This window comes from Lactuca saligna, chromosome 2 (assembly GCF_052625555.1).
Source record: "Lactuca saligna cultivar CGN05327 chromosome 2, ASM5262555v1, whole genome shotgun sequence".
NCBI lineage: Eukaryota > Viridiplantae > Streptophyta > Magnoliopsida > Asterales > Asteraceae > Lactuca > Lactuca saligna.
The window spans coordinates 130,266,363-130,289,703 of NC_136418.1; the positions used below are offsets into that span (position 1 = coordinate 130,266,363).

Genomic DNA, 23,341 nt, shown 5'->3' on the forward strand with positions numbered 1-23,341 from the left:
CTTGATTTGACCATTTCTTCAATCTTTGATTCCTCTTCTTGGACATACAATTGTACCAAGACTCACTTAGAGGATCAATTGAGATATGGTTCTCAATCATTAAGACCTATCATAAAGCATAAAAGGTACTCTCCCTTCTTCTTAGAATGGAGAAACTTTTATCTCTCTGCCTACTTGATTCTTCTTATTCGTTTTGCTATTGATCTAAACCCTTTAATCAATTCAAAATTACACTTAATCTTGTAAGTGTAATCATATTTACTAAGCCTTTAGTAAATCATGACGAATATCTTTGTTACTCTTATGGTAAACTCGATCAACACACAACTTTGTGTACTCGATTTCCTAGTCCTTCACTTGACACTTTGTCAATGAATTAGTCTAATTTCCAAATATGAAATTTCTCATTTATCGTACAACCAAGTTGCGTGATTCCAAGTTTCTGTCCAATTGAAACTTGGGCGATGAGAAACCTCCCTATTTGGTAAATTCTTGACATTTCCATAACTAAGAATTATATCCATTCGTTGTAGAAATATGCAAACATCAATTTTCATAACGATTTCATTGCAAGGAAGTAAACAAATAAATAAGTCAAACAAAATTTATTTTATTTATAAAAGCAGCGGAAAAACATTTGTCCTTACAATGCAAAATCTATTGAAAACTATGTAAAAAGAAAATTTCTAACAACTCTATCATAACTATCTAAGCTCAAAATCCAATCTTCAAGTCCATGCGATCAAGATCCATCTCTTGTGATTAGATTCATCTTGCTCTCTTATCAAGCTTCCTTTCTTTTCACCGATCCTTCAAAACATTCAAATGCAATCTTATCACATCATGTATTAAGAATCAATGAATAGGAACTTAATGGAGTTAGATAGTGGATTCTTACCTAAAGCGTAGTCATACTTTTGACTCTCCCATCTTTTAGATCTCTTAGGTAGATAGGGCAACTTCGTCTCCAATGCCCCTTCTCTTGGCAATAAAAGCAAATTGACTCCTTTGGAACAACACATGGAACTACTTCAGACATCGCCTTTCTCTTATGATCAAACTTTTCGATCATTGCATGTCTTTTCATTGCCATTGTCTATATCCATAGAGGTCTTGAAGGCAGATTCACCAATCAACTTTGCTTTTTCTATTGCGCTAAACCATTGTTGATTCAGCAGCAATAAGCATGTAGGTGAGATCTATAAGTGTCACATCGTGGTGCATCATATAGTACTCTCTTACGAACTCACTATACGAGTTAGGAAGTGACTGAAGAACCCAATCAACAGTCATCGCTTCACCGACAACAGATCCCATCATTCTTAGTCTATCAATGTGTGATTTCATCCCTAAGACGTGTGCACACACCGACTTGCCCTCTTTAAGTTCACTTGCCAAAAGGGCTTGAGTGATATTAAACCTTTCAATTTTACAATCTTGTGGGTTAGGGAGAATAATTGGAGGAGGAGGAGGAAGTGAAGCATGATTTCTTGTTCCTCGATCGAATCGTGGAATATCATCTTCATGTGGAATGGTTGTTCCACAGGATTTGAGAAGACCATAGTTGTCGAACTTTGACATCGGGAGAAAAACGAATTCAAGTTAGTTGATTGATTGAGTCCTTGGTAAATCACCCAAATGAAATTCCAAGGCTAGGACCCAACACAATATCCTACAACTCGGGAGAGGGATGCCGTAACCCAAATTGCAGAACATTTGAAGGTAAGTGAATGACGATTCACTAATTTCCACCATGAAAAACGAAAAAGAAATTTAAGTTTTAAATCTATGAAAACTCCTAGATCCTTTGAGATTCATTGAACATTTCAATGGCATGTTTAAATCTCGATATGCCCCTCTAGTTTGTGACTGGGATGCCGAGGATCACAAAGCGGGTGTGAATAACCATGCAAACTACATGGTGCCCTCACATGTTACAATCACCTATTCGATGTGCCGGTAAACCACACACGCTCCACCGAACTATGACAAACATTGAGTCACCCTTTGCTACCTTTTCTTAGAACCATTTAGTATGCCGGTAAACCACACACGCTCCACTAACGTCTTCGCAAGGGCACAAAGTGTAATTTCATGGAATTGCATCAATTCACTTTTGCCTAGGTAACTAAGATTGGGAATTTGAAAAACATTTAGTTACTTTGTATTTCATTATACTTATAATGGAAGGTTTCGTCCTATCCTATCCGTTCGGCTAACGATCCTCCACTAGTCAAGAGTGCGGTGGGTAAGAGTGGATACCCATTCAATCGCCATTTTATAGGCAATTTCCTTAAACACCCCTTATAGACCAGCTTCGTGAATGAGGCCTACTAACGGTAAGACTGACTTTTACTCATAAACATATATAATGTTAGACTTTTAATGTTATATATAGTATAGAGTGTATTTTATCCTTTTAAAATACTATATGGTTAACTTTAACAATTACACTTTTAATTCAATTAAAATGGTTAACCTAAACTTTTATGGATTTATTAAACCTCTTTTAATTATACTCCTTAATTAATTAATAAAACCATAAGGGTGTGATTCGAACTTTTCAAAACATTACTGGGGTTTTAGAATTTAACATTCTTAATTAAACTTTTAATCAACTTTTAAATTCCAAAACTTGATGGCAAGTTTTGAAACATTTCAAAACATTAGGGTTTTAACTATTTAAATTTCAAAACTTAAAAACTTTTGGGTTCAAATTTAAACTATAAAACCTAAAGGGGAAAATATGAAACTTTTCATAACTACAATGATCAAATAACAAATAATCTAAATTAACATTTAATCACATAATTATCTATATTTAATTTATTTAATGATTTCTTGCAAAACAATTATCAATTTACTCAAAATAATTAATCAATTATCTTATAAGGAAACAATTATCTTGTTAATTGATAATTATCTTTAATTAGATCAAGAATATAGTCATATATATCATAAAATCGGATTTATATTGATCTAACATGATAAGGTAACTATCCAAATGCAAAAACAGCAAGAAATCCCGAGATAAGCATTATCTGACGCTCGAACTCGCCGAGTACTACGCTGTACTCGCCGAGTTGAGGGGTACTCGCCGAGTTCCTCAGCCATAAAGCCCAAAAAACGATTTTCCAGTTATACAATGCATCAATACAATTGAAACCATCCTAGGCTCTGATACCACTGATGGGTTTTGGTCATAAGACATCCTATGTGCTCATACAAACCCTAATGCTTGGATCTAGGTTTCTCTATTGTACATGCTTTGAATCCAAGACTATAAACCCTAATTCTAGCATACAAGTAATCATATTAACATGCAATTAGGTTTAAGATCATACCTTGATTGTTATGTAGCAATAACAATCCTAAATCTCCTTGTATTGACTTTAGAATGCTTAGAGTCACAAGTGTCACTCCTCTAATGGCTTACAAACACCATAAGCAAGAGGATGAAGAGGAGAGAGGTTGGAGGCTGCCAAAAATGTGTGTAAACCCTTACAAGAACATTAGCCACGTTTTTGAGCCTTAAGGGGTCTTTATATAGTTGGGCTATTAGGGTTATCTAACAAGGAAACCCTAATTTGGATGCTTAAGCCCTAAGCAACCCATAGACTCCTTTAATTAAGCCCATGGACGATTTCCTTATGGGTTTCCCATTAGAATTCGTCCATCCCTTAATATAAGGCAATCCATGGCCCAAATTGCAATTATCCTATAATTACAATTCCAGTCCCTTAAGTTTAATTAATTTCTTTTACTCACAAAACTAATTACCAATTAATTATTGACTAATATTAATTAAACAATATGATTTCTCCTTTAATATATTATTCTCATAATACATTAATAAATCATATTTAATCCTTACTCTCCATAAATCATCCTATCAAGTTGCTTTGGTGAAGGCAACCCAAAAGGACCATGCACCATCGGGTCAAGTACATACCAAAATAGTTATGGACTTAGAAACTAATCCAACACGATCTACTCGCTGAGTTCCTCCAGTGAAAAAGAGGAATTCGTAATTCAGCCACCAACTTGCCGAGTACCCTGCCTGCACTTAGCGAGTCCAGCAGTCAGAACCAAAAATCTGAGCTGAAAATGCTACCTGAACATCTGGAGTATGCTTTCCTTGAAGAGGGCAACCAAAAGCTAGTGATTATAGCCTCTGACCTGTCCAAATCTGAAAAGGAGGAGCTCGTGCAAGTGTTGAAGAAACGGAAGTGTGCCATAGCTTGGAGCATCACCAACATCAAGGGAATAAGCCCATCTTATTGCTCTCACAAGATTATTCTGGAAGAAGGAGTGAAGCCGGTTGTGCAGCACCAAAGAAGACTAAACCCGAAAATGCAAGAAGTAGTCAAGAAAGAAGTGGTCAAACTCCTAGATGCGGGAATTATCTATTCCATCTCCGATAGTCCGTGGGTGAGTCCGGTCCAATTGGTGCCTAAGAAAGGAGGGATGACGGTCATAACCAACGAGAATAATGAGCTAATTCCTACATGAATGGTAATCGGTTGGTGAGTGTGCATCGATTATCAAAAGTTAAACGATGCCACTCGAAAATACCATTTCCCTTACCTTTTATTGATCAAATGTTAGAAAGGTTATCGGGCCATAGCTATTATTGCTTTCTAGATGGATTCTTGGGTTACTTTCAAATACCCATAGACCCCATGGACCAAGAAAAGACCACATTCACTTGCTGAAGTGGGACTTTTGCATGTAGGCGCATGCCCTTTGGGCTATGCAGTGCACCCGCGACTTTTCAAAGGTGCATGACAGCCATATTCCACGACATGGTGGAAAAATTCATGGAAGTATTTATGGACGACTTTTCCATTTTTGGATCTTCTTTCCATGATTGTCTCACAAACCTTGACTTAATGCTTGTTCGGTGTGAAAAAACCGATTTGGTCCTCAACTGCGAGAAATGTCACTTTATGGTTAAAGAGGGTATAGTGTTGGGCCATAAAGTTTCCAAAATGGGAATTGAAGTGGACAGGGAAAAGATTGACACCATTGCCAAATTACCCCCACCAACTAATGTGAAGGACATTAGAAGTTTTCTAGGACACGCGGGTTTTTACCGGTGTTTCATAAAAGATTTTTCCAAAATAACTAGACCTTTGACACAATTATTATTAAAAGATGCACCATTTAATTTTACTAAAGAGTGTTTAGATGTGTTTGAATTTTTAAAGGAAAAATTAACTAATGCCCCTATCATTGTTGCACCAAATTGGAGCTTACCCTTTGAAATTATGTGTGATGATAGTGATTATGCTTTAGGAGCTGTCCTTGGTCAAAGGGTTGATAAGCACTTTCGACCCATATACTATGCTAGCAAGACTCTAAATCCAGCCCAAGAAAATTACACCACCACGGAAAAAGAACTATTAGTTGTGGTGTATGCTTTTGATAAATTCCGTCCATATTTAGTTTTTATCAAAAACTACCGTTTTTACTGACCACTCTGCTATCAAGTATTTGTTTGCCAAACAAGATGCCAAGCCAAGATTGATAAGATGGGTGCTACTTCTTCAAGAGTTTGACATAGAGATATGAGACAAAAAGGGAATGGAGAATGTAGCAGCTGATCATTTGTCAAGACTTGAAAACCCGAAATTGCATGAAGAAAGAGTTGGCGATGACATCCCGGACGAGTATATTATGGTGGCCATGAGAGAAGAACCATGGTTTGCCAATATAGCTAATTACTTAGCTAGCAACTACATCCCAAAAGATCTCACAAGTCAACAAAAGAAGAAATTATTTTCTGAGATAAAATATTACTTTTGGGATGAACCATATCTTTTTTCGAAGCTGCGCGGATGGGATCATACGAAGATGCGTGTTCGGGAGTGAAAGCCAGAAAATATTAGAGCATTGCCATAGTGGACCCACGGGTGGACATCACAGAGCACATTACACGGCGAAGAAGATCTTTGACATTGGGTTTTATTGGCCTACTATTTTTAAAGATGTAGCCCAATTTGTCAAAGAGTGTGATGCTTGTCAAAGAGTGGGAAACATTTCATCTCGAAATGAAATGCCACAACATAGTATCCAAGTGTGCGAGATATTCGATGTGTGGGGGATCGACTTCATGGGACCATTTCCCGTGTCTAGAGGCAACAAATACATCTTGGTGGCGGTGGGTTATGTATCCAAATGGGCAGAGGCACAAGCATTACCAACTAATGACGATCGGGTAGTGGTGCGATTTTGAAGAAACTATTTTCACGATTTGGAGTCCCGAAAGCACTTATAAGTGACCGAGGCACACATTTTGCTAATGATCAACTAGAGAAGGTGCTAAGGAAATATGGGGTAACCCATAAATTTTCTACATCCTACCATCCACAAACTAGTGGACAAAACGAAGTGACGAATCGAGCGTTAAAGCGAATTTTGGAGAAATCGGTGGGGAGCAATCGCAAGGAATGGTCGGAGAAGCTAGATGATGCACTTTGGGCTTTCCGTACAGCTTTCAAAACACCTAATGGTACTACACCATATATATTGGTGTATGGAAAGCAATGTCATTTGCCGGTGAAGATAGAGCATAAGGCGTTTTGGGTCTTAAAGATGTGTAACTTCAACACGGAACAACTCAAGAGCAACCGATTGATGTAAATGAATGCCCTTGAAGAGCTTAGAAATGATGCATACACGAGTTCGTTGCTTTATAAAGAGAAGACTAAGATGTGGCACGACAGGAGGATTAAAGAAAATAAAGAATTCCATGAAGGCCAAAAAGTGTTGCTCTTTAATTCAAGGCTAAAGCTTTTCTCGGGGAAACTAAGGTCAAGATGGGATGGTCCTTTTCTGGTGAAGAAGGTATTTCCACATGGTGCTATAGAGCTATTGTCAAGAGATGTAACGCCTTTCAAAGTTAATGGACATCGAGTCAAGAAATATGAAGAAGGAGTTCCCCGGAATGAAGGAATGGAAGAATTGTTGTTGCTGGAAGGAAGGGCAACCACGTAGAAGGGGAGGAGTCCAGCTAATGACTCCTTAAAAAGAAGAGCTTCTCGGGAGGCAACCCGAGCTTCAAGTTTGCATTCTCTTTTCCTTTACTTTAATTCTATTTGTATTGTTTTCATTCGTCTTCTATTAAGAATATAGTTGCTTGAGGACAAGCAATGCCTAGAGTGTGGGGTGGATGGTTTAAAAAAATAAGAAAACGTATAATTTTTTCACCAACATTAAAAATTTTTCAATCTGCAAGGGATACTCGCCGAGTAGGCATGCATACTCGGCGAGTACCTGCCTAATTAAACCCAATAAACACAATTTCAGATTTCTACTTGGCGAGTAGGTCTCTCCTACTCGGCGAGTAGCCGATTTACATAGGTGGTTTATAATCTGTAAAAAAAAGGGTTTTCACCCATTCACTCCCCACACTCGCCGTGCAGAGTAGTCTCAAGCCAACCTTTGTGATTTTTTCTTCAATCTCCACTCAATCCTCATCTCTCCAAGAAAAAGGTAAGATTTTTCTACTGTAAACCCACCAAAGGTTCAATCTTTATCAATGAATGGCCCTATTTTGTCTAGAATCGGATTTTGGGGGTACCCTCAAATTCTAGGGCTCTAATTTTGCCATGAATTAGGCAATGTTAGGAGTAATTTCTGTTAGATCCATGGTATATTGACTCAATACTACAAACCCCTGTGAGCAATTGGGAGTTTTGGGCACCCTACATATGAACGAGACCGATTATGTCTCGCAGTTCATCCTACTTGCCGAGTAGGTGTTACGGACTCGGCGAGTAGGCAGTATGCAGCTTTATTATTTGATTTTAATAGCAGGGTTTTGCTTGTTTGTGTCTTCTTTATTGTTGTTTTGCAGAAACCATGTTCAGAAGGGGACAATCTTTGAGGGAGGGGGCCAAGGTGAAAACTCGTGGCTCTCGTTCCGACAAATAACATCCAAGTCCTCACAAGCCCGCGCCAAGAACAAGCTAGAGGCGCTGAAACAAAAGGAAATTCATTTGCCTAATGTTGTGGATTGGGAGTGGTTCGGTCAAGTGGGTTTGGAAGAAGAGCTCACTCCTTATTTGGTCAAGGAGTGTAATTTGGGGGATAGAACCATCATCTGTGATGGGTGGCTGCAGTTATTCAAGATCCAGGAACCGGTATATGTTGAGCTGTGCTGGGAGTTCTTTGCTACCATCTCATTCCGAGATGGTAGTGAATATTACAACCCCAACGTTATTACTTTTTCTCTTGGTGGGGAGCTGCGACAGTGCAGCATGGCAGAGTTCTCTTGGAGGCTGGGGGTGTATGACCAAAGCACCATGCTTAATGAAGATTTTGAAGCATTTTTGGAACACTGCCACATGGATCTTCCTGAAGGGGTGGTGGCTTCTACCTGGTGGAACACAATTGCCAACCAGGTGTACATTCCCTCTACTGCTCAGGAGGGGCATATCCGCTCACTAATCCATCGCCTGATTCACCGCCTTGTGGCCAACACTATTAACATGCGAAAGGATTGGGACAAAGTCCCAACCCTTGATATTTTCTATCTCTGGAGTATTATTACTCCAGATGCTTTCTGCAACCTTCCTTATTGCATTGCCAGGTTTTTAGCTGAAGGGGCGGTCAAGGAGAAAGTCAACTCCAAAATAAATTGAGGCATGTTTGTTACGAGGCTGGCCAGGTCATTTGGAGTGTTAGACTTACCCGAGGCGAGGGCACTCACGGTTATTTACCCTCCACCGTTCAACACTGCTTTATATAGGAGGGCCCGGATCGTTGAGAAGTTTGGTGACTCTTTTTCCATTCCACACGCGGACGAGCCGACAATCCCCGAGGAGCCGGGAAGGCGGGTTCGGCAACGAAGCGAAAGGGTACGGGAAGACCCACCGGTTATTCCGGTGGAGGAAGATAATGATGGATGGAAGCAAGTAGAGTACCGGCACTACCTAGATGATATCGGGCGAGAGGTTAACTATAATAACCAATCGTTCGAGTATCTTTTTGAGCAAATGCATATTGCTCCAAGACCCAGCCCGGGATACCCGTACATTATGAATTGGGAAGAGAGGATGATGAGAGGTGATGGTGGAGGAGTAAGTGGAGCAGGAGGGGAGGACATGGAAGATGAAGAAGAATGAAGACTTTGTTTTTTTATGTTTTATGATGTTTTGTTTTGGATATTTGTAAACTTGGATAATTTTTATTTTTGGTTGGTATGATTGTTACTTTCACTTTTAGTGGTTTGTTTTCAGGTATGGAAGATTAGGAAGCATACTAGATTATTAAGGGTCAAGTAAGGGATGAGAGAAGTTCAAGAAAAAGTTTTACAAAGTCTTGTCCTTAGGATCGAGTCCGTTAGAGTCGAGAGTCGTGAAGAGTGTTGCTGCTGAAGGACTTAGAGAAGGGTCAGTAAAGTGTCAAATTTCAAAACCCAGGGTCAAAGGAAGAAGAAACGAATTAGTTTTGGAATTACAGTGCTTACTCGCCGAGTGCACAAAACCTATTCGGCGAGTACATGGGAGTATTACACGAATGGTTCCAGGCTGAGAGCTACTCGCCGAGTACATGGCATTACTCGCCGAGTAGATGTACAATTTTCAAGTCCCCAAGCTGCTTTGAGCACTTTCACTGCAGCATTTATCCACTTTTTATGAAGAGTTTTTACTGGAAATCTTCTAAGAAGTCTGTTCCACAACATTCTGAAGCTGTCAACCACAAGAGACGTTTGACACCCAAGACATGGATGAGCTGTTCCCATGTCTAAATTCAATTGAAGATGGAGCTAAAAAGAAGAGAATCAACCCTATCGACTGCTACCCCAGGGTAGTTTGTTCCAATTCTCTCTATATTTGCATTTTTATTATACAATGAGGGCATTGCATTAAAATAAGTGTGGGGTAGGGGGTTTGGTCACAAATTAGAAAACTTAGAATCTTAATTTAGGTTAATTTTAAAATTTTACTTTGTTGCATGCCAAAGAGGAAATTACTTAGGAATTAATTTAGAAAATTTTGGTAAAAACAATTAGGATTCTATGTTAGAATTGTGTTGATAATTGCATGAAAACCCAAATGTTTAGTTGAGCCTATATACGTTCTAGTGCATTTGTGGCTTCCTTATTCCAGTGAAATCATGGGACAAAAACACGACACCCCTCAGCCTGAGGGATGCAATACGTTTAGCAGCCTAAACCTGAAATGTATCCAGGAAAATTATTATCGTTAGCCAATAAAGGTTGAGGTTGAGCGCCCCTGCTTAAGCCAGGGCCGATCCGGAGTTATTTTAGGCCCTGTGCAAACACGAAAAAAAATGTGTATTAAAATTAGATTTATATAAAAAATTCCTAAATATATTAAAGTAGCAAAACATATTAAAAAAATGAGACATTATTGGAATCGAACAAAGGTGGATTAGTAAAAGACATTGCACCATCTCCAACTAAACTAAAACAGGATTGGTTATTAAGGTGCTCTACTTAATTTATATATTATAAATTACTCATAGAAAAAAGAAACAAATAAAAACTAATGGGCGCGTCAGGGGGAAGAATCGAACACGGGTGTACAAACATTCAACATTTGCGCCGATAACCAACTGGACTACAAGAATTATATACAAATCAACGAAAAACATTATATATAATATATATTTATTTAGTAATAGGATGATTTGCGGGCCTTATTTTTTTCGGGGCCCTATTCGGTCGAACATCTTGAACTCCCCTAGGGCCGGCCCTGGCTTAAGCATGTAGGATTTTGAGTGAAAAAAGTGAGAAATACATGTTAAAAAAAAAAAGAGAATTGCAACAAAAGTTGTAAGAATTTTGGAGCAAATAAAGTGAAGATCAAAAGATCAAAATTCCAAGAAATTCAAAAAGTTGAAGATACCAAAAATAATCAATACAAGGTGGTGAATTCAAAGAGATTAAAGATCAAATTATCAAGGAAGTAAAGAAGTCAAAAGAGCTCCATAGTGGTATCATAAATTGTAATTATCTAGATTATGTATGCTTGAGTTGCTCAACTAAAAATACCTTGAGGGTAAGAGGTTTTCTGCGGATGGATTCGGAGGGTTGCATAAAATGAGCATAGTTCGGGGTGAGTGGGCGAATGTTTATGAGGATTGTGAGTATTTGGAGTATGGGGGTATTTAGAACAATTTTAGACACAAATGCATGCGTTGCGGACTTGGCATAATGGCTGGGTTAGATTGGAGTTGTTATATATGATTCTAATGTTTTAAAATTTAGTTTTACTTGGGGGCAAGCAAAAGTCAAGTGTGGGGTATTTTGATATGTGCATAATTAGTTAATTATTTAGCATATATTTTTATTCATTTTTAACTAATTTTGTGTATAATGTGGACAAAAGGTACTTAATAAAGCTTAAATTTTGTTTTCAATCCACAAGACATGCTTGGGGGTGAAAAGGAACAAAGGGAAGCAATTGAAGATCAAAGAGTGAAGAATGAAGGACAAAAGAAGACCTGCTCGGCGAGTTCTCGAGCGTACTCGGCGAGTACATGAGAAGATTCCAGAAGATAAGTCAAGACTCCTGATTTGAGACGGATAACTCACACCTACTCGGCGAGTTGGGTCTGCTACTCGCCGAGTACATCCTATTTTTGGATAATTATAAATACCAATTCATTATCCGATTGGAAAATACTTTTTGCAATTTTAAGAGCTGGTCCTGTGACAAAAAATCCCTAGAGGAGCTAAGGAACCCTAATCTTCAATCCTTGGAAGAATCAAGGCTATTAGGTTAATCATTCCACTTAGCTTTAGGATTTAAGATGTTTAGCTTAATTAAAACTGTTATTGAGTTTGTTTTTATCATGACTATTAGCTAAATTCATTTAGTTTCTGTTTGGAAAGACTAATTTGCTCCTATGGTTATAATATACTTTTTGATTGATTATGATTTGGTGATTTTATTAAATTAAGTTTGTTAAAGAACCTTACGCATTGATGACAACTATTTTTTGTTAATTGGAAGGTAATTAAGCTGCATGAACATCTCTTGATTATTAACCTCATATGTATTGTGAACACTTGATCATATGCTTAAGAGTAATGAATATAAAATTAAGATTAATAAGAAAATAGGTAAGTTAATGTGTGAGTTTGTTTGAGGAACCAACAAACAAGAGGTTAATTGAAATATCAACTTGATTAACCAATTACAAATCTTATTTAATCCAAATAATTAAACTAGGTAATTAGTTAATTTAAACAATTGGCCACTGCTTGAATTAATTAACTGTCTAAGGGTTAGGAGTAATGAACATGAACCTAACCACTATAGTTGGTAACCACTAATAATTAATTTATCTTGAAAATAACCATAGGAGTGAATTAGTTGAACCTAAACAGAAACCCTTTAATAAATTTGGTGAAATTGTCATTTGTTTTAATCGTTAGTTAGTTAAGTGTTTTATTTGCTTTGCTTAAGTTTCTAGTCTTGTAAAACTAGAGAAAACCCCTTTTAATTTTATTATTTGCTTAGTTAAAATTAGTTATTAGATCAATTTCCGTTCCCTGAGTTCGATACCCTACTTATCCAACTATACCACTAAAAGACAGGTTCACTGCCTTTGTGTGCTTAACTCATTAATAAAAAGTAGGATTAAAACTAGTTTGTTTTCCACACATGATGGTCCCTGAACTAAAATTTTGTGACTTCTAAATGATTAAAAATGAAAAATAATATACCTTCTAGGAAAAGGTAATGAATGGTATTATATCCGGTTTGTAGGTCCTCATCAATTGAGACTTAATTGTATGATGTAGATTATTAATGCTACATAGACAAGATATATGAGATTATTAATAACACACCCATATAGGTATCTTTACTCTCACCTCTCAATTCACCCTCTTTAGTTGATTGATCCCCTCCTCCCCTTTTCTACCAACGACTTATATTTCTATGGAAAATGACTTACGAGCCCAACGAAGTTTCCAAGCTGATAAAAAAAACCCCAATCATGTTTTGCATGTTCAATAAAACCCAACGAACTTAACATTTTGTCTAAAAAGGCTCAACTAAGTTACACTTTTGTTCAATTCTATGGAAGTCAAAGAAGAGAAACAGATGGTGTGGCTTATTACCATATTAGAAAAATGACTTGTCAGAATAACGAAGTTTCCAAACCGTTAAAAAAACATCAATCATGATTTATTGTTCAAAAAATCGAACCCAACGAACTTAACCTTTTGAAGAGACAGAAGAACATGATTTGGGATTTTTGAACGGTTGGGAAACTTTGTTGGACTTTTTTAGACAAAAATGTTAAGTTCATTGGGTTTTCTTGAACATACAAAACATAATTGAGGTTTTTTGAATGGTTTGGAAACTTCATTGGGATTGTAATTCATTTTCCCTCTATTTCTACCACTTCATCCAACCACAACACTGCGGCCCCTTCATTCAACCTAAAAATTAAACCTTGATTCGAATTCCAAGACTAGTGTGAAAGACAAATGGAATCAAGGAATATGTGTGTCTTCCTCACTTATTTACCACACCAGGGAAAGAATAGTGGCCATCTTTATCAAATTCCAATTCGCGAAAAAACCAGCCATTGAATCAATCCAAATAATCTTCATCACCATAGTCGATCAAAACGGGGCCCAACATTATCAATTTCTACAAATCAACATCAAAACTAAGCCAAATCACAACAAAATTATCTTCAACAGATAGAATGATTAGCAATTTCTACAAAACATGGCCTTTAAATCGTTCCGTGAAGCAAGATAGTTGGATCGTTGTTGAAGTTGAAGTTGAAAGTGAATTGATCATCATCATCGACTACATGTTGTTATTGTTTGAGCCTTTTCATTTCCTTACCTCAAATTTTATTCAAATGTTTTATCTTATGAAGAATATATTGATATTCTTGACTTTTGTTATGTAGTTATAAAATTCGTAGTTGTAAGTTATTAACCAAAACCCAAATGTTTGATGAAACTCTACTCAGGTTGATGAATACTCTTATATGTTAGTTCCATCCATATTGGTAGTTGGAAATGTTAATGAGTTTGACTCATGTTTCTTTAATGTGGAGGGGGGCATTCATCAAGACCTTTTTTGCATATAAACCTATAAAACCAGATTTTAGGGTTGTACCATCTGGAATGTTCTCCTAGCCAATAATAGGCAAGTTGGCTCCAAAAAGTACAACATTTCAGAGTTGTACCATCTGTATGTGTCCTTGAAGGTATGCCAATTTGTACGTGTTTTAATATGGGTTTCATTTCTTTTTTATTCATCATTTTCATATCTATAAAGAGATAAGGGAGAGACTGATGGTGATGAATACTTATGAAATCGATTTTTGTTCTTGATTTATGGGTTGAGTTAAAATTGGCACAACTACGAAGCTTTATTAATTTGATTTTTGATTTTTAATGACAGGTTTCAGTTTTTTGTTCATGAGTGTATGGGTTGGTGGTAGTGATAAGTGATGGTGCTTGGTGGTGGTTGGAGATGGTGGTTAGTGATGGTGATTGGTGGTAGGATATGGTGGTTATCAATGAGAAAGAAAAACCTTGAGGAAGATGAATGGAGTTTGTAGACAAGAGATACGAGAGTTATGTGTGAAATAGGTTAGTAAGCATGGACTTGTTAGAAAAGTGGAAAGCATTGAAGAAATGTAAAGTAAATTTTTTTTCAACCTACAAGACATTTGGAATATAGATTATTATTATGTGTTAGACATTTGGAATATAGATTATTATTATTATTATGTGTTATTTTGAATCAAAAATCCACCGTGGAAGCCATCTTAGCACTATGTGGACATTGAGGATGGATAATTTCTTTGGTCAGCATCCACATCAACTTGGTTACCGAGAGACCATGCATTTATTCCAAAATGACATAAATTGCATGACTTTTGTTACTTTAGACCATCTCCAACCCATCTTTATTTTGCCTAAGAATAAATTTAAAAATATGATAAATAGTGTTTCATCTCTAACTCTAATTTATTTTTATCATATTTTTAACTCCAAAATATATATTTATAATATATTCCATTCTTGTAACTTATATAAATTGTCAAACACATTTTCTATTAATTAGTTTTTAATATATATATATATATATATATATATATATATATATATATATATATATATATATATATTATCTTTTTTCATTATAATAATATATGTTACGTATTTTGTAAATATATTTAAATTATAAACACTTTATAAAACATGTTACCGTGTTTTTAAATTTTGTTATGTATTTGATTTTTATATGAATTAGATACATAAATATTAAACTTTACACTTATGATTAATTAATATCATTTAATATATAACAGGATATTAAAACTATTAAATATTATATTTTTAAGTATAACCGGTAGATAAAAATAAACTACAAATGTATAAAAAAGATTAAAATCATCAACCAAAACTTCAATCATATTTTTGGAGAAATGAATAATGTTACTGATCAATATTTTGGGTATTACTATTCATTTCTCTAAAAGTACTGAAATAAATAGGATAAGGTTTGAAATAAATGAAGTAAAAAATAAAGGAAAATAGTATTTGACGTGCGCTAAAGATGGTCTTATGGTTTAAAAGATACAAAATTTAGTTTAATGACTATTTAAACTCGAAAGATAGAGTTTATGAGGTTTTGCCTCCATCCGTTGTTTTAATGGTTAAAGATTAACAACTTCAACCCCAAGACCTCATTGATGACCAATTTTTTTTTCGGACATTAAGGTTTTAGTTGAAAAACAAATGGACTTAATTTAACTAAAATTTTAACCACGAGGACCATTTTTATAACTTACTCTAAAAACGGTGGTTGTTGACACTTTAAAAGAATACAAGTATAGCATTGTTAAGACTTAGGTGTTGTTTGGTTTTTTCGAAGACCCGTCGTAGCCTCCTATTATATCCCGAAATATTCAGATTAAATGAAGTTGGTACATTTCAACAACATTTCATGACATTTCAGCAATAATTCATGACAATTCAACAATACTTTATGACATTTCAACATCCATTAATGACATTTCAGCAGAATATGTGACGTTTAAGCATAAATTTAAGACATTGCTGCAAGAACTTATCATTAATCAAGATAAAAACAACACCATCAAAGATTTGATAACATTAGCATAAAGATTAAGCAAGAACAAAGATATCAACAACCAAAAATCGAAAAATTAAGACGAAGCATGAAAGATGAAGTTTTCCAACAAAAAAAAATCGAAAAACTCAATATAAACCAAAGTAGAATCGTTGCCTCCAACAAAAAAAAAAGAAAAAAAACACTTACCGAACTCCAAAAACCGCCGATGCCAGAAGGAGAGGGCGACCGCTAGGAGTTGCGCCGGGAGGAGTGAACGTCGGTGGGAGGTGCGACGGTAAGGAGGTTGCTTCTTGCGATCGATAACGAGATGTAGGAAGAATAGTATGTAGCGCCTTTTTTTTTATTGGTTGTATTCAACTTTGTTTTTTGGGTTTAGGTTGGAAGATGTTAGAAGAGAGATATTAAGGCTATGTTTGGCGGACTAGCTGAAAAGCTAGCTGGTAAATAAAAAGTTAGCTGATAGCTGAAAAGCTAGCTGATAAAAAATTATGTTTGGTAAAACTAGCTGAAAAGCTAGCTGAAATATATAAAATTACATAAAAAAACATGTAAGAATATGTGTTTCTATAATTAATCAAACACGACAACATAAAAAAGCTCGAAAAATAAGCTAGCTTATCAGCTAACTGTAGCGTGCCAAACACAGCCTAAGTGATGCCCCAAACAGAACACGCGTAGAGGATTTGAACTCCGAAGTCTACAAAAAAACAAATTGTTGTCGGATAAAAAGTGTTGCGAGTGTTAACACAAAATGGTTAGAAGATGATTTTTACAAAAAATAAAAGTAATTACAAAAGGTACGATTGAAGCACACTTAAAATAAGAATTATGCTAGTGTGGTTTCTTTTACACATCGAAAACAATACAATAAAAAAAAATTCACAAGCAAAAGTGATTTTCTTCGACAAGCACAAGATTTAAAATCAAGCCTGCCGAATTTGTTACACATTTTGTTAATTAAACATAAGGAAATTCTCCTGAAAGCATGACATCAGTGATAAACCGTTGGAAGTTATTATACGATGAACCACTAGTTTCAGTCGCTTCTTTTGCTTTCCTTTTCCACTCCTTCACCTTTATTCTCATCTCCTTTCCTTTCTCCCCCTGAAGCATCTTCTTAACAAGAACTTCAACCTCATTTCTCTTCACATCATGATTAACCTCCATCCCAATCCCTCATTCAATGCAAAAGTATCGACAATTTGTTTGTTGATCTGAGAAGAAAGGCCAACAGATCACCGGAACACCTTCCGATATGCTCTCAATCGTAGAATTCCACTCATAATGTGTTAAAAATGCACCAATCGATGGATGGGCAAGAACCTGCTCTTGTGCGCACCAACTCACCATGAGTCCTCTATCCTTCGTCTCCTTCAAGAATTCTTCATCCCCCATCGTCACATCTGGTCAAACCACCCATAAGAACGATTGCTTGTTATTTTCTAAACCCCATGCAAACTCGATCAAATGTTTGTCAGTCATCGTAGTCACACTTCCATAATTGACATTGATAACAGATCCTTCTTTCTTCTGGTCTAGCCATTGCAAACATGAGGAATCTGGCTTCCATAAACTCGAATTCAGTAAACTATCATCTGGAACGTATTTGGCTAGTAAAGGAAGAGGGCCAATTGTGAAAATGTTGGGGTAATTGAATTTGGATGTAATGGCTTCTAATACTTTGTGCTCTAATGCATCGAAAGTGTTAAAGATGATCGCTGGAGCATTCAAGTTATTTTGAGCCTCCTCCCCCATGAAATCCAACATGATATCATCGGGATCTGTTGTTCTAATGAAACTTGGAACATCTTTATAACGAATATTGCTCATCCCCAGGATCCAATCGATTGTTTTTTCCAATGCTCCATCTGTTAGATACTTGTCATCTACATAGTAACACAGTTTAGATACGATTATCAAAAGACGAAAAGTTTGAAACAAATACACATTTGCTAACCTTTAAAAGGAACAATTCCTCTTTTGATGAACTCTCGATAATGCAAAAGACCCATGAAAGCACATGCCGAAGCAGTCCAAAACGGAACCTACGGAATGCCCACATCCTTAGCAGCTTTTATCGCAAAGCTCATCACGCCATCTTCGACGATGCAACTGACTGCTGGGGCTCCGGCCGACGAGTTCAACTTCTGCAACAACTCCTTGAACGGAACTAAACATGTCTTTCTGGTCATGTCACAAAGCATCAGTATGTCTTGAGTGGCGTCTCGATCTGAGTCAGGCATGCCGTTGGGGATGGTTTGGAATTGGAAATCCGGCAAGCCTTGGATGGATTCCGGGCCTTTAGAGCAGATGAGTTGGTGTGACATCCCCAATTTCACGGCCAGAAAAGACCGATTTGTTTATGCTTTGTTTTTAAAATTAGAGTAATCGTTTAAAGAAAATTGTTGCGGAATTTGTCCCCAAAACAAAATATGATAAGAATTTATCAAAGCATTTCTTAAAGAAAAGTATTTTCATTATATAACAAAATCTCGGGATGTCATGTTCCGATACATACACATAAGCATAAACAGAACTTACATTTATTTACACTAATGATTTACATCTCCTTTAATCTCTCAGTTAAATATGTCTTCGTATTGATACCTGTGATACAAAGAAAACTGAGTGGGTCAGGCTTGGGAGCCTGGTGAGCATATAGGGGTTTCATCCCACAATGTTATATCATATATTTATAAATATGGAACATTCAAACTTGTACAATTTCACCATATAAAGGCAACTCTTATCCCACCCCATCGACCCTCACAACGACACGATCTAAACTCTTGTGTCTAAAATTTTCCTCTTTACCTGATCCCTACTCACGGATCTAAAACTAACCTTTTCACCTGATCCATACTCATGGATCTAAAAATAACCTTTTCACCTGATCCATACTCACGGATCTAAAACTAACCTTTTCCACTGATCCATACTCACGGATCAATAATTGTACCCAATCCATACTCCCGGACTAGAAACAACTAACTTAGTCTTAATCCATGTCTGATCCATACTCCCGGGTCTATAATTGTGCCCAATCCATACTCCCGGACTAGGGAAAATTAACTTAGTCTTAATCCATACTCCCAGACTAATAGCAAGTTTATCTCTTTACCTGATCCATACTCCCGGATCTAAAACTAACCTCTTGGTCTAATCCGTACTCACGGATCTAAAACTAACCTCTTGATCTAATCCATACTCATGGATCTAAAACTAACCTCTTGATCTAATCTACTCACGGATCTAAAACTAACCTCTTGAGCTCATTATCCAACTCATCCTTTTATCACACACCAACTATCTCATCTACCCATGTTCTACTCAACATATTTGTAGATATATAATACATATACAATTTAACTCATTTAAAAACTATATAAAACATCCATTCCACCAACATCTCAAATAAACAACAATATACAAACACATAGCGCGTATTTCATAGCAAATACTTCATACTTATGTGTTAGAAGAAAGTAACTATACCCTCACTTGATTAGAAGATGATCGGACAACACTACGACTTGTAGAAGTAGTATTCTTGGGTAGATCTTGAGGATCTTCACCAAAACCGGGCTCCTTGCGGGCAGAGCTTCAGCTCGGGAATAACGCTCTTCGGGATCCTCGGGGCTTCGGATCTTGCTTCGGGGCTCGAGAATGATACCGGGGCTTTGGGATATGATTGGCACACAAATCAAGGCAAAAACTAAGGAGAAGAAAGAGTTTGAAAAAGAGTAAATGGTTGATCTCGATTTCTATTTATAGGCTGTAGGGTCTGGGATTACGCTGGACGTAATTTTGGAGTACGTTGGGCGTACATAGAGTACGCTTGGCGTAATCTTCGGATAAGCTTTGGTATGCGTGCCACAATCTTCAAAAATTCATAACTTTTGCATACGAGCTCCGTTTTTGACATTCTTTATATCTACGCGTAGGTGAGATTATGCTCTACAACTTTCATTTAGACTCCGTTGGCTAATTTTGACTTTATTTTTATTATATTATTTTTAGTAGGCCGAGACAGGAAAACTCTGTTATAAATTCATAACTTCTTCATCCGACGTCCGTTTTTGCCTATCTTTTTATCATATCACTACAATTGACAAGATTTTTTATTCTCGTTTAGATTGTTTCGGCTAAAAACCACTCGATCTCAAATCGAATATTCGGACTGCATACTACTAAGCTGAAACTTAGAAAAATCATAACTTCATCATACGAAGTCAGATTTGGACGTTCTTTTTATGCACGCTCACGGTTTAACGAACTCTACGACTTTCATTTAGATCTCTAAGGCTAAATATCGCTCTAACGTAAATTCACTATTTACGTATGTCGTGCTGGTTCTATCGCAAAACTTCGACAGGTTATAACTTCTTCGTTATAACTCGGATTTCAGCATTCTTTATATACACGGAAACCTTGTAACATGTACTATAACTTAGTTAAGATTATTCATTCTAAATAATATTTCATCAAAAATCCATTTTTGACGCCCATCGTCTCTAAATTGACTAGCCCGGATCTACGGGCGTTACAGACGGTGATGGTTGAATTTGGTGTTGATGAAGGTGATGTAGCGCAAAAAAAACAACACAAAGATAACCAAGAATGAACCTGTTGATTCTAAAAGAATAACCAGGACAATCTCTTCAAAACCACGTTGATTCTACGAATACCGTGGGATTGGCTTCAAAATATGGGTTAACACACACAGAATTTGGGAGAAAATCGAAAGTTCATAAAATTGATGATCGACCATCCAAATTACATCAAAAACAGTTAAATAAGAAGCAGAAATTAAAATGAAACCCTAAAAGTCCATGGGCCAAATACAAACCCAAAAACAAAACCTAAAAATTAAGGAAAAATAACAAAATTGTTCATAACTCCATTTAGAAGGCGATTTCTGGACTCAAAAATGGGTAAGTCCCCTTTGGGCACTTATCTAGACGTGCTCCTTGCTCCAAACTTCGATTTGACTTGTCGTAGGCCCAAAACAGAGATTTGTTGCCAAAGTTATGACCATTTCCGTGAAGCCCCTTTAATCACACGATCGTGGGCCTCTAGGAACGCAAGGGCCCGATCCTCCACACTAGGACCCGCATCATCCCCTCCTGGGTAGACAAAATTCGACCTCGAATGTGCACCATGGTCATCATCAGAAGAATCCCCATAATAAGGAAGCAAATGCTTTACATTGAAAACATCGGAACAATGAATGTGGCTTGGCAACTGTAGATGCTAGGCATTGAAATTAATCTTCTCCACAATCTCCACTGGTCCAATCTTCTTATGTAACATCCCGAAATATCAAGAGTAGAGTTGAAGGGCTAAAAGAGTAAATTGGGAAAGAGTGACTCGGCGAGTCCATGTACGGACTCGGCGAGTAGAGTCGCGACCTGGTCGCATGTTAAGTGGCCGACTCGGCGAGTAGGCGCTGAGTGGAGAAAACCCTAATTCTCGGGGTTGAGCCTTATATAAAGATCACTATGTTTTCCTCCCAGCCTCTTTATCACCCCTTGAGCCCCATAAACCCCTAAATCACGGAGAAACACCATTGTTGAGTGGATTGGAGCTTGGAGAAGTAATGGTTGAAGGAATTTTGGGAAGATTGAAGGCTTGGAGCAAGGGGATTTGCTTGGATTCGAATTTCATTACAGTTGGGGCATCACTTAGAGGTAATATCTCGTTATTGACCTGTTGTTATGTTGTTTCTTCATTTTGGGGTTTGTGAGAAATTGTCTATGGATGAAATGGGAAGTCTAGAGGTTAGATCTGAGGTTGCTACCTCAGATCTGGAAGGGAGAAGAATCAGAAAGCATGAAAGTCCCTGTGTTGGAGTGTTTAGTGAAGCTTACATGTCCCAAACCCTAGCCCCAATGTGCAAACGGCTTAGATCTCTTTGGATTCACGTAAAGTTTACCACTTTACGTGATGGATGGGTTGTAGGAGGCTAGATCTATGTTTTGGATCAATTGCATGGCCTGGAGTGCTTCTGAATGGATTCAGAACGGTGGTACTCGGCGAGTCACATGGGTCGACTCGACGAGTTGCTTGAAGATGGCCTGGAACTCGACGAGTTGGAAGAACAACTCGGCGAGTAGGTTGAAGATAGCCTTGGACTCGACGAGTCCATTTGGACTCGGCGAGTCTTGTTGAAGAGTCCCAAATATTCTCTGGTTGAGTCGAGAATCGGTGAGTCGAGGGATGACTCGGTGAGTCGTGTGCGAGTGGACTCAGAGTTGTTGGACTCGACGAGTCTCGGGGTGACTCGGCGAGTTAGGTCGCAGATTGAGTGAAGTTCTGATTATGGGAACTCGACGAGTCACAGGGTTGACTCGGCGAGTAGGGTCAGTCGGGGGTTGACTTAGACCGAGGACTTTGATTTCGACCAAGGGTTGGCCGTTGACTTTTAGGGTTTGGTCAGCGATGTGGCCTTTGGGCCAAGAGAAAGGTAAAATAGTCTTTTACCCATAAAAGGGTGTTATGAGAGGATTTATTCTAGTCTCGAGAGTTATATTCATGAGAGTATTTGCCTTACGTGTTAGGCGGTGGCGAGTTCGAGATTCAAGTGTGGGGATATCTGCTTTCTGCTTGCCAGGTGAGTCTTCTCACTATACTTTACCTTGAGTAGGTAACCAGAGTTATGTGATCAGAGTATTTGTATGCTATATGTACGTGATGTGTTGTACTGCATTATTTCTATGTGATTTATGCTGTGCATGTTTATAGAGTTGGAACCGGAAGGTTCCCAAAGTTAGAACCTGAGGGTTCACAGAGTTTGGGTGCACGGACCCATAGAGTTATAGCCTCGATTGGCTAATATGTGTTATGTGTGGTATTTTGGGGAACTCACTAAGCTTCGTGCTTACAGTGTTTTGTGTGATGTTTTTCAGGTTTCTTTCAGTATCACGGGACGACACCGGCTTGATTGTACACACCAGAGAAAGAGTCATATTTTTGGAGGATCCTGGTTTTCTATGCAAGTGAAAATGGAGTCATGTTTTGTAAATCGACTATGAATGAGATTTTAAACAAGTGTTTCTAAGAATAAAATGATTATTTTAAATGAAAATTTTGTCTTGAAATTTACGGTGTTACAAGTTGGTATCAGAGCCTTGGTTTGAGGGATTCGGGTGCGCCTTCGGGTAAATCTGGACTCAAACTGAGGAAGTAAGAAAAGTTTTAAGGAAATAATTTTTTAAAAATGA

General features: G+C 37.2%; 1 pseudogene; it reads right to left on the minus strand.

Moving 5' to 3' along the window:
• Window positions 1-17,075: 17,075 nt before the first annotated feature.
• The window catches only part of LOC145030084 (7-deoxyloganetin glucosyltransferase-like), a 65,830-nt pseudogene continuing 59,564 nt past the window's right edge, over window positions 17,076-23,341 (minus strand).